Genomic DNA, 18843 nt, shown 5'->3' with positions numbered 1-18843 from the left:
CAGAAGCTGCCGTGAAATAGAATGTGCTGCTCCAATAGACACCACAGTGGAAACTTCGCATCACATTTTGAGGAGAAAATGACGTGCTGTCTCTCTGTGGACTCTGTAGTCTGACATTTTCCTCCAAAAATGATTTGGTCCAAGTGAGTAAATGTCACCTGTTAGGTGGCTGGAGGCAAATGCTTTGAATGCACATAGGCCTATTTCCATTGAATGTGAATAGAGAGGAGGGTTGAAATTAGAGGTCGACCGATTATGATTTTTCAATGCCGATCGGCCGATTTGTAAAATGTGTGTGTGTATATATATATAAAAATACCACCAACCTATGGAATCACCTTAAGAACACCCATCCAAAAGCCAATGACAATTGCAACAATACTGAATGAACACTTTTAGTTTAACTTAATATAATACATATTATGGGCTTTTGGATGGGTGTTCTTAAGGTGATTCCACAGGTTGGTGGTATTTTGTGATTTAGCTGTTGCTGACCCCATGCTTACATCTTTATCACAAATAAGACACCTTGCTTTCCCTGGTGCCAATTCCATGTAATAGTCCCACACTGGTGCTCTGCTTTTCTCTGCCATCTGTAAAACACACACACAGCTCTGAAGTGATAATGATACCGAAGAGTCTTCTTAGGAGACAAATACTCTCAACTGTTTGAATAAAAATAGAGTTTAAGTTACCTGTGATGAATGTTGAAAACAAAAACTGTAATTTCTATATGCAGGAAATCCTATTTTAATAATGGACATGGTAAGAATTGACTACCAAAGTGTGAGTCATAATTCCCATGACACCTAGCAAAATCTGAAAAGCGGTTCCTTCATTAATTTATTCCATAGGATATTTTTAGATTCACTTAAAATAAGGTCTGTGTTTCGTGTAGGCTTACACCACCTTGCCAATTGTATAACTGTGTAGATATCCATAGGACAAGGTAACTCTGATCAATATTGGCTAAATATAAGTGAAAGGCATTTTTTTGTAGAGTGGATTTCTGAAAATATTTTGACAAACGTTACCTTAACCTAGTGAGATTTACACGGGTATCAAAGACCATGGCAGGGAGAGCAAACCCTGGATATCACAAGTAGTGTTTTTATTACACACACACACCTGTTTTAGTACGAAGGATGGATTCCTCACTGATTTTCCACTCTCTCATCAATAGTTGTCTGGCCATGTGAGGTTACTGAGAATACTCTGTATGCAATACACGTTCAGTGTTTCTATTATGGTTTGAAGAGACCTGAGTAGGAAATAAACTGACGTTTGTAGGGGGTAGTACTTTAACTTTGTTCTGAGGCTAGTTTTTAGTTTTATGGGTCAGACGCACTGAGAAATCTGACTGCCGATAGGTGGACTACTTTGCACCTCTGCACAGTGTCGGCAGTTAACGTTTTGTTGTTCACAAAGAATCTGATTCATTTAAATACTCCAGGCCACAAGGTGGCAGTAGATTTTTTTGGCTTGTGCCTACTGTAGCTAATGTAAGCTAACTAGGAAGATGTGCTAATGTTGTTGCTAGCTAGATAATAACCAGATGGCCACAACTAGATAACTAGCGTAGCTAGCAACATAATTACATCACAATGGATTTGTTTTTGAACGAAGCAGCTGCATGTTACCTATCAAGAGTCGTGGATTAGCTAGCTACCCACTAGGCACACACTGGTTGAATCAATGTTGTTTTTAATGAAATGACGTTGAACCAACGTGCAATTGATGTTGACTTGACATCTGTGCCCAGTGGGTAGCTATGTTGTCCTAAATGGCGACGCTAACCGTTTTGCTAACGATAGCTAGCAAGCAAACTGAACCTAACTCTGATTGTCTCAAAGTCAAGTTCTCGGCCACTGATGAGCATTGCGATTCTACAATAGACACTGCAGGTTTGTCGGTGCCAGGTCGGTTCACAGCAGGGACGTATTTTGTGCTAGCAAGAGAAGGAACGGCTTCTTACTGTGCTAAGTACCTATCGGCAGTCAAATTCCTCAGTGTGTCTGTACCATTAGGCTTAGGCTTCCTGTAACGACTGATTCATCATATGACACAATCAGTGCTCATCATGTGATTTTTGACTGTTATCTTGAATGATGTTGTGAAACTGCTTGACCGTGTTAAATCCTTTAGATGTTCAATATAGACTGTGGCTCAGACTGATACTGTAATCACTAAATTGCAAGAATTAGCCTCCTAGATATCCCAAATCAATCACTCTTGCCTCACATAACTATTCAACAAGGGGTGTGACTTCGTTCTTTGATATCCTCATTTGTTGTACGGTCCAATGCACTGGCCTATGAGACCTACAGGGTTGAAGACTTCAAATATGTCAATGGATGACAGGACACTTGGGACACCCCTAATGTTTAAAAAGATAACTACTTTCCCTGTTGTAGGCCTATATGTTATTACTAATTTCAATGATCGCTAAGTCGGACTCTTGGCATTCAGGTTTCTTTCCCACGGTTCCTCTCTGTGGCTCTGTCATTCACACTGATTTGAGAGCACTTCTACGTTGTGCCACGTACAATTTTGAATAGGCCACGTCATGGTCACAATAGGCCCACAATTTATATTCTGCTTTATAATGACGTTCTAAATTAGACTCATTTTTTTCATTCATGCTCTTGGCTACTCTTCTTCCCGGGGAACTTTAAGAGCTCTGATGGTCGGTCTGAACGTGAACACTCATTGCTTGTGGTACGGCTTTGGAAACATAAGTAAGGTATCTTTCATTACAGCGCGTGTTTACGAAAGTTAGATGGAAAACCGAGGCACCCACCTGTGCTAATTAGCTATCTAGCATGCTCCAAACACCAATATGTAATGGAAGAAGGCCGCCAGAAACACGTCGTAACTGTCAAATGCTTTTGGCTGCAACTGTGATAAAGCCAGTTATAACAGTGTATACAGTAAATGTAAATTTTTCATTTGTGAAATTATTGGCTCGGCGGTCTCAAATGGAGATCGCTATTGAACGTTTCCAGTGCTGCAGGAGCTATGTTGACTTTGCTTTGTTCCAGGACAATGTGGACCGCGCTGACTTTCAATGTAGTAATGGCTTGCTACAGGAGCGAAGTAGCTACTCTTAGCAAGCAAGTAGCAAACACAAGCTACTGGGGAATCCACGCCAGCCTACTTTTTCTTTTTCTTCCACCCCAGTAGCCGGACGCCTCTCTGGTCTGGTGGAAGATTTGCTGGCATGCCAGCTCTCCACAGCCGACTGGCCGGTGCTCAACAGGGTTCCATCCCTGAAGGGGTCTCCCCTTCCCTGGAGAACAGAGCTGTTCTCGACCCAACTAACCAGCCACGTCACTCGCCGAATTAAGTCGAAGAAAGCGTCCTCTGGCAACGGGGGTCTCCATGGAGATGTTGAGCCCGGATTTGACACAGACCAGAAACAGCTTTGCCGTCCTAGATCCAGAGGTTCTGCCGCATTCTTCCTTGAGGGCTTCCCATTCAAGATCAGCTCCGGATCCTGAGGTACCTGCGTCTTCGTCCTCTCTGGTGGATTCTACCTCGGGTTCAAATTCTTGGAGCTCCCACCCTCATCAGACCGGAAGGCTGCCTGAGAGACCGGCCCATTCAACATCACCAGCTGTCATCAAGGCAAAAACCTTGATTCTCAAGTCAAAAACCCTGTGCTACCCAGGAGCACGAGTACATGACATCACAAGGCTGCTTCTGACTGTTCTACGACAGATGCCGGGAGCTGACTCTGTGGGGTCAAATGACATCACGACGGCTAGCTCAGAACATTTGGAAATGGATTTTAAAGAACTGATTTTAGCATTAAAAGACAAAAAAATACAGCCAATTGTCACGCCTTGGTCTAAGTATTTTGTGTTTTCTTTAATTATTTGTTCAGGCCAGGGTGTGACATGGGGTTTATTGTATTGTCGTATTGGGGTTTTTGTAGGCATTGGGATTGTGGTTGATTAGGGGTGTGTCTAGTATAGGCTTGGCTGTCTGAGGCGGTTCTCAATCAGAGTCAGGTGATTCTTGTTGTCTCTGATGGGGAACCGTATTTAGGTCGCCTGGGTTTCACTGTGTATTTCGTGGGTGATTGTTCCTGTCTCTGTGTAGTTTCACCAGATAGGCTGTAATTAGATTTCACGTTCCGTTTATTGTTTTTGTATTTGTATTGTTATTTCATGTGTCGCTTTTTTCATTAAAGTCATGAGTAACCACCAAGCTGCGTTTCGGTCCGACTCTCTTTCAACAAACGAAGAACGACGTTACACCAATTGTTTCAGGTTCAGTACCATCGTTGGGCCGTGGGTGTGAAAGATTCAGAAGACTGCTGAAATTACACATCTGGCTAAAAGATTACTTTAGCTCTGCTGGACTTTGTCCACGCATTTCAATGCTACGTTGAAACAATTACTTTTCAATGATTCAAGAACAGCTCAGTTAATCCCTACCATTGTGACAATGAGTCGTCATAATACTACATCAAATGTACATGATCCTAGGGGCATTGGCAAACACAATGTAAGTAACTTAATTTATGTACCCCTAATTGCACCGAATAGATCTGTTTATCCTACAGAGTTACACTGTTAGCACTGAGGCGGTGTGACCTAGTAGGAAGAACACTTTGTGCAGCTCACTCACATGAGCAAGTCTACTTCTGATAAGCTTCCCAGTAAAGCATTAAAAACAATCAAGCAACCCATACAAGTGCTAAAAAATAGCTCATATTAACATATGCAGCCTGAGAAACAAAGTCCATGAAGTCAATAACTTGCTTGTAACAGATGACATTCATATTCTGACTATCTCTGAAACTCACTTAGATAATACCTTTGATGATACAGTGGTAGCAATAGATGGTTATAACATCTTCCGAAAATACAGAAATTCCAACGGGGGCGGTATTGCGGTCTATATTCAGAACCATATTCCTGTAAAGCTTAGAGATGATCTAATGTTAAATACTGTTGAAGTAATATGGCTCCAGGTTTATCTGCCTCACCTAAAGCCCATTCTTGTGGGAAGCTGCTATAGACCACCATGTGTCAGGATCTGGATAATATGTGTGAAATGCTTGATAATGTATGTGATATCAATAGAGGTATCTTTTCTGGGCGATTTAAATATTAACTGGCCCTCATCAAGCTGCCCACTCAATAAAAAACTTCAAACTGTAACCAATGCCTGCAACCTGGTTCAGGTTGTCAGTCAACCTACCAGGGTAGTTACAAACAGCACAGGAATGAAATAATCAACATGTATTGATTACATCTTTACCAATGCTGCAGAAATTTGCTTTAAAGCCGTATCCAAATCTATAGGATGTAGTGATCACAATATAATAGCCATATCTAGGAAAACCAAAGTTCCAAAGACTTGACCTAATATAGTATATAAGAGGTCATACAATACTTTTTGTAGTGATTCATATGTTGATGTAAAGAATATTTGCTGGTGTGTAATGAGGAGCAACCATACGCTGCACTTGGTACATTTATGAAATTGCTTATTCCAGTTATTAATATGCATGCACCCATTAATGAAATTACTGTAAAAACTGTGAAATCCCTGTGGATTGATGAGGAATTGAAAAACGGTATGGTTGAGAGGAATGAGACAAAAGGTATGGCAAGTAAGTCTGGCAGCCCAACTGATTGGCAAACGTACTGCAAATTAAGAAATCGTAACTAAACTAGATAAAAATAAAAAGCAGCTATACTGTGAAACAAAGATGAATGATAGTAAAAAGCTTTGGGACAACTTAAACTACATTTTGGGGGAAAAGTCCAACTCGGCTCCATCAATCATTGAATCAGATGGCTCATTCATCACAAAGCCCACTGATATTGCCAATTAGTTCAATGACTTTTTCATTGGCAAGATGAGCAAACTTAGGGATGACATTCAAGCAACAAACACTGACACTACACATCCAAGTATATCAGACCAAATTATGAAAGACAAGTATTGGAATTTGGAATTCCAAAAACTTAGTGTGAAAGAGATCAAAATAATTGTGTTGTCTATCAACAATGACAATCTGGATGGAAAATGACTGAGGATAATAGCAGATGATATTGCTACTCCTATTTGCCACATCTTTAATATAAGCCTACTAGAAAGTGTGTGCCCTTAGGCGTGGAGGGAAGCAAAAGTAATTCCGCTACCTAACCATAGTAATGTCCCCTTTACTGGCTCAAATAGCCGACCAATCAGCCTGTACCAACCCTTAGTAAACTTCTTGAATAAATTGTGTTTGACCAGATACAATGCTATTTCACAGTAAACAAATTGACTTTCAAACAGACTTTCAGCACACTTATAGGGAAGGACACTCAACAAGGACAGCCCTTACACAAATGATTGGCTGAGAGAAATTGAAGATAAAATGATTGTAGGGGCTATCTTGTTAGACTTCAGTGCAGCTTTTGACATTATTGATCATAGTCTGCTGCTGGAAAAACTTATGTGTTATGGCTTTACACACCCTGCTATAATGTGGATAAAGAGTTACTTGTGTAACAGAACACAGAGGGTGTTCTTTAATGGAAGCCTCTCAAACATAATCCAGGTAGAATCAGGAATTCCCCAGGGTAGCTGTTTAGGCCACTTGCTTTTTTCAATCTTTACTAACGACATGCCACTGGCTTTGAGTAAAGCCAGAGTGTCTATGTATGCGGATGACTCGACACTATACATGATGTACAGCGACTGCAATGACTGCAACACTTAACAAAGAGTTGCAGATAGGTTCAAGTTGGGTGGCAAGGAATAAGTTAGCCCTAAATATTTCTAAAACTATAAGCATTGTATTTGGGACAAATCATTCACTAAACCCTAAACCTCAACCAAATCATCTAATAAATAATGTGGAAATTGAGCAAGTTGAAATGATTAAACTGCTTGGAGTAGCCCTGGATTGTAAACTGTCATGGCAAAACATATTGAAACAACAGTAGCTAAGATGGGGAGAAGTATGTCCATAATAAAGCTCTGCTCTGCCTTCTTAACAACACTATCAACAAGGCAGGTCCTACATGCAAGAAATGTTTTGTCATACAGTCTGATATACCACAGCTGTCAGCCAATCAGCATTTAGGGCTCGAACCACCCAGTTTATAATAAAGTATATGTCACGGGCGTCGTAAGAAACGGACCATGGTGCAGCGTGGTGAGCGTACATATTCCTCTTTATTAGAAATGTCGCCAACAAAACCACCAAACAATACAAAATGACCGTGACTCTTAACAGGGCTATGAATGCCTCTAACAAAGTTAACTACTCACCCTGAAGGAGGGAAAAGGGCTACATAAGTATGATTCCCAATCAGAGACAACGATAGACAGCTGTCCCTGATTGAGAACCATACCCGGCCAAAACATAGAAATAAAGAAACATAGAAAACAAAACATAGAATGCCCACCCAAATCACACCCTGACCAAACCAAAATAGAGACATAAAAAGGCTTGTGACAGTATATATTAGGCTATCAATGAGTATGGCTAAGCTATTCTTCATAGTGCCAGTGAATTAACTTTGAACATTGCCAAATGCATCAGATTAATTAGGACTAAATGTGCAATAAAAAAAATATTGTCTATAGCTTATTTAATGAAACCCTGGCTGGCTGTTGATGTCCTAGGTCAGGGCTCTCCAACCTTGTTCCCAGAGAGCTACCTTCCAGTAGGGTTTCACTCCAACCCCAGTTGTAACTAACCTGTTTCAGTTTATCAACCAGCTAATTATGGAATCAGATGCGCTAAATCAGGGAGAGCCCTGTCCTAGACAATACATTGCAAAGCACCATCCCCGCTAAACGTTTTGGAAATGGCAAGTTCACTTTCTCATCCATAAACACAGTCAAGTGCAAATACGGTTAAGCAGCTCAAATCAGCAGGATGTGGGGCATTGTTATTAGGAAGGACGTCTATCATGGATGGATCGCTAAAATAATGATTAGGTTTACACTTCATCAATTTAAATATTATGGGGAGACCTATACATTTGGCAGCCAAGCACGAGCTATCAGTGTAGCCTATTATCATCTAGATATGACGTTGAAATACACTATATTCACGCCTACAATAAAAACCTCCAGGCTTCCGTCATGAGCAGGGTCGGCCCTACCATTAGGCAAGATTTGGCCGCGGCACTTGAATTTGGGGCGGCATTTTGACAATTGGCTGGTGCCCCTGATTGGCTACTATACCGCCCGTGGTACCCCAGCCACAGCTCAAGGCGTTGCTGCAGTTCCCGCCCCCACCCCATTCCCGCTTCTCCCCAAATTCACTCCCACTATCATTTGTAGCTATGGTGATGTGTGTGTTTTATATGGGATTATTATTATTATTATATGGGATTAAAACAAATGTTTGTGACGAAAACGATTAGTGATTAAGGCAGTAGCCTAACCTAGCCTGTTAAAGTTAGCCAGCTACTACTAGTGGATATCATTTTAACTAAAAGTGATCTATAGAGACATGGTAGCAAATAGTTTTTGTCTCTTAGATTTGAAACAATCAGGAAGCAAATATTTTTTTTTAAACAATGAGAAAAGAGGCACAATCTCTAAACCAAAGAAATTCACTGGTGAAATGTATCAGAGTGCAGAAATTATGGATACTCCCCTTTTTTAAATTTTCGCCTAAAATGACATACCCAAATCTAACTGCCTATAGCTCAGGCCCTGAAGCAAGGATTTGCATATTCTTGGTACCATCAAAGGAAACACTTTGACGTTTGTGGAAATGTGAAAGGAATGTAGGATAATATAACACATTAGATCTGATAAAAGATAGTACAAAGAACAAACCAACTTTTTTTTATATACCATCTTTGAAATGCAAGAGAAATGCCATAATGTATTATTCCAGCCCAGGTCCATTTAGATTTAGTGTATGTGCAAAGTTTTAGACTGATCCAATGAACCATTGCATTTCTGTTCAAATGGTTGTATCAAGACTCCCAAAATGTGCCTAATTTGTTTATTAATAACTTTTCATGTTCAAAACTGTACACTCACCTCAACAATAGCATGGTATTATTTCACTGTAATAGCTACTGTAAATTGGACAGTGCTGTTAGATTAACAAGAATTTAAGCTTTCTGCCAATATCAGATATGTCTATGTCCTGGGAAATGTTCTTGTTACTTACAACCTCAGGCTAATGCGATTAGCATATGTTAGCTCAACGTCCTGCAGGGGACCCACCGATCCTGTAGAAGTTAAAGAAAAGGAAATCTATTGTTTGCCTTTTAAAACATTTTTTTTTTTACAAATATTTAAAAGGTATCCAGATTATATCAAGCATTCTATAACAATGCTCAACTCAGTGATGCCTTATGGTAGAAGCTTTAAAATGCCCGCGAAAGACGTGACTCCGATGCATATGGGGATATATTGATTCCTCTCTATGTCAAACTGAAGCTAAACTGCAGCCTATAATATTCGAGGAGATTAAATAAAGGGAAGCACTTCTGTTGTTGGGTTATACAACGGAGTAAGCAGTTGAAGCTTACAGTTTTCTGTGTCAGTAGAGCCTCTGTCTGGGTGGAAAGGTAACCTTTGAAAGTGCCATGCTTAGATTCATAAGGATGTCTAAGATGTAATTATTTTTGTCTCACCTAGGGAGGCAGAACGTCCAGGGCATTGGGGATTTTTTCAATGTAATCAGATTTAAAATATTAGGCTATGTTATTGACATTGAACTGAATTTATATATCCTACGAACCAGATGTATAAAAAAAATGTGTTTAATTTGTAGCATAGGCCTATTAATTGTGCTGTTATGATTAAAAAGGTGAATTAGAGGAGGCAGTTTGGAAACCTAACATGCTTACCACCACCAAGACACACCCATATGTCAGAACCTTGCCCGTATCCATTTTCCCCCACTCAATCACAACAAACTAATCTCCTGCAGTTTGAGTTCAATAACTACAGGTAGATAGATGTATGGTGACTTGCTGAATTTATGTAGATGTTCTAAACTAAGTGTTTTGATAACTTTCAAATGTAGTAATACCGTAGAAGCAGTGTTTTTATAATATATCAATGTGCGCCTTTCATTGTCATTCCCAGCTGATACAGATACTGTGCCTATTGGCATTTTGTCTGGTGGTAATGGAGCTACCTTGGCAAACATGTCAGAGTGGTCATACCTTTCTGTGTGGTGTCCCGTATACAACAGGAGTTCCCTGATCCTGGTACAGAATACTCAAGGTTTTTCCTTCCCCATCTTGGCTGATATCATCAATTCAATAATTAAAAAGACAATACAAGTGAAAGTTGTCTAGTAAAATGGTATGCTGAGTACCAGGGCTCTCCATTCAGAGACATCCGTATCAAGCCATTCTGTCAGTCTGGACTTGATCACATCATCTTGCAAGTCTCCATGTGCCCGCTCCATAGATGCATCTGTGAACACATACACACATAGTCACTGTTCTATAACCAATGGCAGTTAGGATAGGTGATATCTGACAAACAAACATATACTATGTTTGAACAGGTCAGACTAAACCTACCTAATTCTGGCGCCCCATTAATGGGCATGACAGCGTAGATCAGCTCCTAGCCCATGACAGTATAGATCAGCTCCAGGCTCATGACAGCGTAGGTCAGCTCCTGGCCCCTCATCAAAGACACTGGTTGGTCACACACACACACACAGCATTGAGTACGTTATCAATGGTGGTTATGATTAGCATGGTGGAACCAACCTGATCGCTGAATTCACCTTTTTATTTCACTTCAGATATCATGATATGTGAAGTGAAATAGAATGTCGATCAGGCTGGTTCCACCAGGCTACGTTATGAAGGTGAATTGGGACAAAACTCAAAACTGTTTTGAACTTTGACGAGGTCAAATGTCACCAACCTGATTCAAGTGTCCTCCCTGTTCCATTTATAGGAATGCTCACAGAGAGGGCATGTCTGCGTGATGCTGAGGGTCCTCTTGCTGGTCTTCTCTATGTTGCATGTTAGGCTGCAAACTGGATATCTCCGAAACAATTACAGCAGGCAATCCTTACAAACAATGTACTTCCTCATCTTATGAGGTAAATTGCATTTTGTTATAAGAAAGGACAAAGCTCTTTGATAATCCAATTCACATCCAAAATGATTACTACATGTATCTGCTTGGCTGGGAAATTAATTTAAAACTTTTCACAGAACTCTCATTACCTTTGATGAAGCTGTCTGTGTCATCAAGGAAGTAACTCGGGTCAAGCTACAAAGTCATACAGGCCCCCTATTTCTAAAATGTTTCTTCTTAAAATGTGATAAACCCTAACCACACCGCTAATCTTATGCCTAACCTTAAATTAAGACCAAAAAGCACATTTTTGTTTAAATACATTTTTGACTTTTTAACTGTGGTAACTAATGGAAACCCTAATTTTATGCTTTACAGATGCATTAGACTGACTGTAGCTCCAGATTGGATTAGATTCAGGCTGGCAATGCCATTACAGTTCTTGATTCTAGTTCACTGTATTAGTCATACTCAGATATTTGTTGGCTACTACCATACCTGCAGCCATTATTTCATTTTGCCCTAGTTGGACTGGGGTGCTCAGGAGTATTTCTGTCTGTAATAAAGCCCTTTTGTAGGGAGAAACCTAATTCTAAAACCTAAGTAATTATATTCCAATATCTGGTTATACTCACCACCACTGGTCGTTATACACCGGAGCCCCATTCAGAGGGCGGATTCGATCATGCTGGGACCGTTCTATGGCCCATGATGTAGTGGCATAAAGTACTTACGGTTGAAGTCAGAAATTTACATACACTTAGGTTGGAGTCATTAAAACTCGTTTTTCAACCGCTCCACACAAACTATACCGTTTTTCAACTGCTCCACAAAAACTATAGTTTTGGCAAGTCGGTTAGGACATCTACTTTGTGCATGACACAAGTCATTTTTCCAAAAATGTTTACAGACAGATTATTTCACTTATAATTCACTGTGTCACAATTCCAGTGGGTCAGAAGTTTACATACACTAAGTTGACTGTGCCTTTAAATAGCTTGGAAAATTCCAGAAAATTGTCATGGCTTTAGAAGCTTCTGATAGACTAATTGATATCATTTGAGTCAATTGGAGGTGTACCTGTGGATGTATTTCAAGGTCTCCCTTCAAACTCAATGCCTCTTTGCTTGACATCATGGGAAAATCTAAATAAATCAGCCAAGACCTCAGAAAAAAATTGTGTAGACCTCCACAAGTCTGGTTCATCCTTGGGAGCAATTCCCAAGTGCCTAAAGGTACCACGTTCATCTCTACAAACAATACCACGCAAGTATAAACACCATGGGACCACGCAGCCGTCATACCACGCGTTCTGTCTCCTAGAGATGAACGTACTTTGGTGCGAAAAGTGCAAATCAATCCCAGAACAACAGCAAAGGAGCTTGTGAAGATGCTGGAGGAAACAGGTACAAAAGTATCTCTATCCACAGTAAAACGAGTCCTTTATCGACATAACCTGAAAGGCCGCTCTGCAAGGAGGAAGCCACTGCTCCAAAACTGCCATAAAAAAAGACACACTACGGTTTGCAACTGCACATGGGGACAAAGATCGTACTTTTTGGAGAAATGTCCTCTGGTCTGATGAAACAAAAATAGAACTCTTTGGATATAATGACCATCGTTATGTTTGGAGGGAAAAGGGGGACGCTTGCAAGCCGAAGAACACCATCCCAAATGTGAAGCATGGGGGTGGCAGCATCATGTTGTGGGGGTGCTTTGCTGCAGGAGGAAGTACTTCACAAAATAGATGGAATCATGAGGGAGGAAAATTGTGTGGATATATTGAAGCAACATATCAAAATCAGTCAGGAAGTTAAAGCTTGGTCACAACTGAGTCTTCCAAATGGACAATGACCCCAAGCATACTTCCAAAGTTGTGGCAAAATGGCTTAAGGACAACAATGTCAAGGTATTGGAGTGGCAATCACCAAGCCCTGACCTGGATCCTATAGAAAATGTGTGGGCAGAACTGAAAAAACGTGTGCGAGCAAGGAGGCCTACAAACCTGACTCGGTTACACCAGCTCTGTCAGGAGGAATGGGCCAAAATCCACCCAACTTATTGTGGGATGCTTTTGGAAGGCTCCCCTAAATGTTTGACCCAAGTTAAAAATTTAAAGGTAATGCTACCAAATACTAACTGAGTGTATGTAAACTTCTGAAAGAAATAAAAGCTGAAATAAATCATTCTCTCTACTATTATTCTGACATTTCACATTCTTAAAATAAAGTGGTGATCCTAACCGACCTAAGACAGGGAATTTTTCCTAGGATTAAATGTCAGCAATGGTGAAAAATATTTTTGGCTAAGGTCTATGTAAACTTCCGACTTCAACTGTAAGTAAAAAATACTTTAAAGTACTACTCAAGTAGTTTTTTTTCAGTCTCTGTACTTCACTTTGTTATTTATATTTTTGACTACTTTTACTTCACTCCATTCCTTAAGAAAATATTGTACTTTTTACTCCATACATTTTCCTCGACGCCCAAAAGTACCTGTTACATTTTGAATGCTTAGCAGGACAGGAAAATAGCCAAAAACACGCACTTATCAACCGAACATCCTTGGTCATCCCTACTGCCTCTGATATGGCTGACTCACTAACCTCAAATGCTTTGTTTGTAAATGATGTCTGAGTGTTGGAGTGTGTCCCTGGCTTTCCCGTAAATGTAAAAAAAAAAAAATGCTGCTTAATATAAGGAATTAGACAATATTTATACTTTTGATACTTAAGTATATTTTAAACCAAATACTTTTAGACTTTAATTTAAGTAGAATTTTACTGGTTGACTTTTACTTGAGTCATTTTCTATTAAGGTATCTTTACTTTTTCTCAAGTATGACAGTTGGGTACCTTTTCCACCTCTGCCGTGACGTGAATGGTGGAAAAAGAGGTGAGGGAGGACGGCCCTTCTCAAATTGAACAGTAATCTGCGCCACTCGGTCATGTTGGCTGCATGGTGAATTGATCAGAAACAAGTTTAGAGCAAAGTTATTGGTCATTCAAATCACCTCCGCAGAGGTGATTTAAAGGAGTTGAGAAAACAAGTGATGCTAGTTAAGATATAGTAGTGGATTCACCACAGCCTGTAGTAAATGTTTGCTGCCAGTCAAAAGATACTCTGTGTTAAAAGGGTGGACTTTACGTCTCAAAGAAGTCAAAGAAACTGGACATTATTGTGGCTCCAGCAGAATTTTTTGGGGGGACTCAAGGATTTTGCATCTGAAGACTTGCAAGCGGTACTGGCGCCGGAAGATGGCCTGCCCTCCCAGGCTCTTCTTGAGCCTGTGTAGGGATCAGATCTATTTAGATTTTTAACGGAACAGTTGTTTGGTTTATTTATTTATTTTTTGGTTTGTACATCCCACACAGTAGGTGGCGGGAGGCACACTAAATTGTGCGAATGCCAATATACCATAGAATCATTCTAAGTGACTACTGCTTGGAAAATATGTTGTTTTTTTCCAACTATAAAAAAAGTGTGTTTTTTTGTAGGACAAGGATTGTCCTGACTTTCAATAATGCCTTAATGGCTTCACCTTGCTTTCCTGATTGGCTGTCAAGTTTCACCATCCAATTATTTTAGATCAATAGGAGAGCAAGTTTCACCATGGCACGACTGTAGCGATATGTTGACACATGATAATTATTAGAATATGGCAAATATTAGTCAATTATTGCATTCTATCCATGCTGGCTTTCACATGCTATCTGAGACATGAACCAGATAGGTGGGATGGCATTATGCTTCAGAGGCTGTCGCCCTTTTATTAGGCCTAATGCGCAATTTGCCTAAATGGGTAATGGAAACACTTCAACCACTTATTTTGTATTAGACACTGTAGGTTCGTTTGTTTGTTTCTTTTGTTACATCTAGCCATTTATATCGACAAAAGCTAGTTAAATGGCACGACAACAAATTCACTGGACAAGTTAATGGAAACGTAGCTAGTGTCGGTTAAAAAAGAACTGGATATGTTCTCACATTAAACAAAAACAGGTTATGTATGCCTCTTTGGAGGGTTTATTTTTGTTTGTTTGGCAACGTTGGTCACATTTTAATGGATAGTAGACGGCATTTGTCGATATGACTGTAGACCCATTTCTTCAGCAGTTTCGCCTCAGCCATGCTGTAGTAAAAGCTGATCTACTGTATGCCCTCCCATTAAGACGTCAATATATTTGGAACGGTTTCGAGACTCAACGGCTGGAATTTTTTGGGGGGACTGCACATGATGACTTCGCCTACTGTGGCTAACCTCAATGCTCCTGACCGTTAGCACGTTTGTTCAGTGATATCACGAAGCAGTGGTGAATCAGTGTGTTCCTCGTGAGAGTTCCCCCCCTAAAGTTAGTGTGAGTCATAGTGTATAAACCTAGTGAACATCGTAGGGGTGAGTCTAACTATAATTTCCTGTGAATCTAACTATAATTAGCGATACTGTTGAAACCGTTTGGCTAGGGGCCAGCGTCACTGACTGGAGGCCTTCTTTTAACTTAGTCTCATCATATATGATCAGCTTCTAATCGTCAGAACAGGTTTAACATAATTAGTTCAGTTCACACTCCTAAATAGTAGGCTAACACTTCCCCTTTGGCCCCTTACACAGATACAAATGTTACTGTATTGTTGTTGAGTAAGTCTAAGTTTATGTGCTTGTGCTTTTCTGGAGCACACTAACTTCACACACTTTTGTGATGTTTCCTTCCTGTTGTAGCTGTTTGGTGACTGGGCATCTCAAATGAGCCGAGTGATGAAGATGATTGCAGGAGGAGGCCTGACCATCACTGGCTCCCACCACATGTGTGGGGACTACCTTTACAGTGGCCACACAGTCATGCTGACACTCATCTATCTCTTCATTAAAGAGTGTAAGTAGGCTACACAAAACTACTGCATAGCCTCTCTTAGTAAAAACCTGTCTATAATGTTTATTTTGGAGCAACAGAGACACCTGGTGGTATATTGTAAGAACGATTCAATCTGATATCTGACTGTTGAAAAAACACATGTTTGATTGGTCGCATGAAATAAAAGGTATTTTCTGTTTCTCACAGATTCCCCCAAAAAGTTATGGTGGTACCACTGGATCTGCTGGCTGCTCTGTGCTGTGGGACTCTTCTGCATTCTCCTGGCTCATGACCACTACTCTATAGACGTGGCGGTGGCTTACTTCATCACCACACGGCCTATTCTGGTGGTACCACACCATGGCCAACCAGCAAGTAAGTAAGTCTATATTTGGTCACACTGACTAGTGGAATAACCAATGTGATTACCCTATAATGGACTAATGTTACTTGTATGTTCAACAATTATGGAATGGTGTTATTCATGAACATTTTTATTTGTTTCACAGAAGCTAAAGGAGTCATCGCAGAGCAACTTTTTCTCAAGGGTGTGGTGGTACCGATTTTTCCAGTACCTTGAACAGAATGTCACAGGCATCGTCCCTCGGAACTACCAGATGCCGCTGTCATGGCGACCGGCCCAGTGGAGTCAAGTGAAGTACAGCCGCATCGACACTGCGTGCCCATGACAGGAGGAACTGCCCCCCCCCCCCCCAAACCATTGTTTCCACCAAAACATTTCACAAGGGTTTCCAGTGAATGGATCGCAAGCATTTTCACTGGCAGGTCCAGATCTAGTTCAGTTAACAATAGGACATGTAACTATGTTGGTCAACGCCAATATATCTCTCTGTAATTGTTACAGATACTCTGTTGCTGAAATTGAACGAAACAAGCATGTTTGTCACGGCATTTGGGCTGACCCAAATTTTTAGTCTTTCATGTTTTGGTTCAAAGACGCGCTGTTGCGTTGAGAACTGACCGGTCATGAAGCAAGAGGCGCTTTTTGTAGTGCAAATCATTTTCTAAGTATATGAACAACGTGGTCTCAGAGCATTTCGTATTATTCTGTATGTAAATCCAAGACACTCCATTTCGTATGCTATTTTACATTTCATATGGTATGCATTCTTTTGTGAATGTTCATCATCCATTTCGTATTATGTTATGAATTACAATTTGTATGATATGTTACAAATTGCAATTCGTACAATATCTTACGAATTTAAATTCGTATAATATGTTACGAATTTGCTAAATATATGATATGTTACGAATTCCAATTAGTTGTGGATAACGTTAGCTAGGTGGCCAGGTTGCTAACGCTACAGTTAGCTAGCTGGCTAACGTTAGCTAAGCTAGAGGTTACGGTTTGGGATAGGGTTAAGAGTTAGGTTAAAGGGTTAGGGGAAAGGTTAGCTAACATGCAAAGTAGCTAAAAAGTAGTAAGTACTTGCAAAGTCGCTAATTAAATAGAATGCTAAAGTTGTCCGTGATGAGACTAAATAAAACACGTAATGCTAGATGTTCAGCAACCACTAATTTCAGTGTCCCAGATTTACATTTACTATGTTACGTCTAGCCAATGAGACTAGTCTAATATAACAGATTTATTTTTCAAATTAATGCTTTAGATTGCTACATTTGGGAGACAAGAGAGTGAAAATGAGATAAGAATTAGTAACAATGTTCCTCAGTGCCTTTCTTGTTATGATTGTATAGTAAGTGTAGCAGTGTCCTCACTAATGTATTCATGTTGAATTGAATGACCGTTTTAAAGTTATACATCAGTATTTAGACTGGAACAGATAGGACGATGCTTGAGTGATCCTGACGCTGATCGCCGATATAGCACACACACACTTGAACAATTATTTATTTTTTATTTTATTTCACCTTTATTTAACCAGGTAGGCAAGTTGAGAACAAGTTCTCATTTACAATTGCGACCTGGCCAAGATAAAGCAAAGCAGTTCGACACATACAACGACACAGAGTTACACATGGAGTAAAACAAACATACAGTCAATAATACAGTATAAACAAGTCTAAATACGATGTGAGCAAATGAGGTGAGATAAGGGAGGTAAAGGCAAAAAAAAGGCCATGGTGGCGAAGTAAATAAAATATAGCAAGTAAAACACTGGAATGCTAGATTTGCAGTGGAAGAATGTGCAAAGTAGAAATAAAAATAATGGGGTGCAAAGGAGCAAAATAAATTAATTAAATACAGTAGGGAAAGAGGTAGTTGTTTGGGCTAAATTATAGGTGGGCTATGTTCAGGTGCAGTAATCTGTGAGCTGCTTTGACAGTTGGTGACTCCATTACAATTATGACTCCATTACATTTTCTCCTTGTTTCTGAATGTAAAGAATCATGTAATTATTTGAATCCTGTCAGTGTCTTTCCAAGGCAGTCATGGTTTGAAAAAATAAATCCTGACTCACTTCTTATTTTCTATTGATTTATTTATTACATTGATTATTGCTCTTGTTTTTCTCTGTTATGGGAATATTAGACTCTATGTCATGTCATTTCTTGCCTATTATGCCAAATAGCTGCATTATGTGGGCTGTCCCTTGACCAAATTGTCGGTCAGTATGATGGAGAGAGAGGTTAACACAGTGAGGTTTTATTGAGGGGTCATGACAATGTCTCTGCTTACTGATGAAGGCTGATCCAAATGCCCCTCTCCTCAAATGAAATGTAGACCTCAGAACTGTCCTGTTAACCACCCAATGGGAAGAGCTGATTGTGGTGTAACCATGGGAAAAATGTATCGATAGGAAATAAATCATATTTAGCAGACTTAATCTGTGATTGTTGTATTTATGTACGGAAGAAGTGATCTTTCTCTGCTCAGTTTGGTCACGTGTATAATATTATATCATTCTGTAATCAACCATACACATCTATGACCTTTTGGAGTGAACATACTATGTGAAATCTAATAG

The 18843-nt window shown here is 39.9% G+C and overlaps 1 pseudogene; it reads left to right on the top strand.

The window, feature by feature from the left end:
• Window positions 1–11812: 11812 nt before the first annotated feature.
• Window positions 11813–18697, top strand: LOC118357467 (phosphatidylcholine:ceramide cholinephosphotransferase 1-like; annotated as a pseudogene).
• The last annotated feature ends 146 nt before the right edge of the window (window positions 18698–18843 follow it).

This window comes from Oncorhynchus keta, chromosome 24 (genome assembly GCF_023373465.1).
Source record: "Oncorhynchus keta strain PuntledgeMale-10-30-2019 chromosome 24, Oket_V2, whole genome shotgun sequence".
In the NCBI taxonomy this organism is placed as follows: Eukaryota; Metazoa; Chordata; class Actinopteri; order Salmoniformes; family Salmonidae; genus Oncorhynchus; species Oncorhynchus keta.
This window is presented reverse-complemented; position numbering and strand designations above follow the sequence as displayed.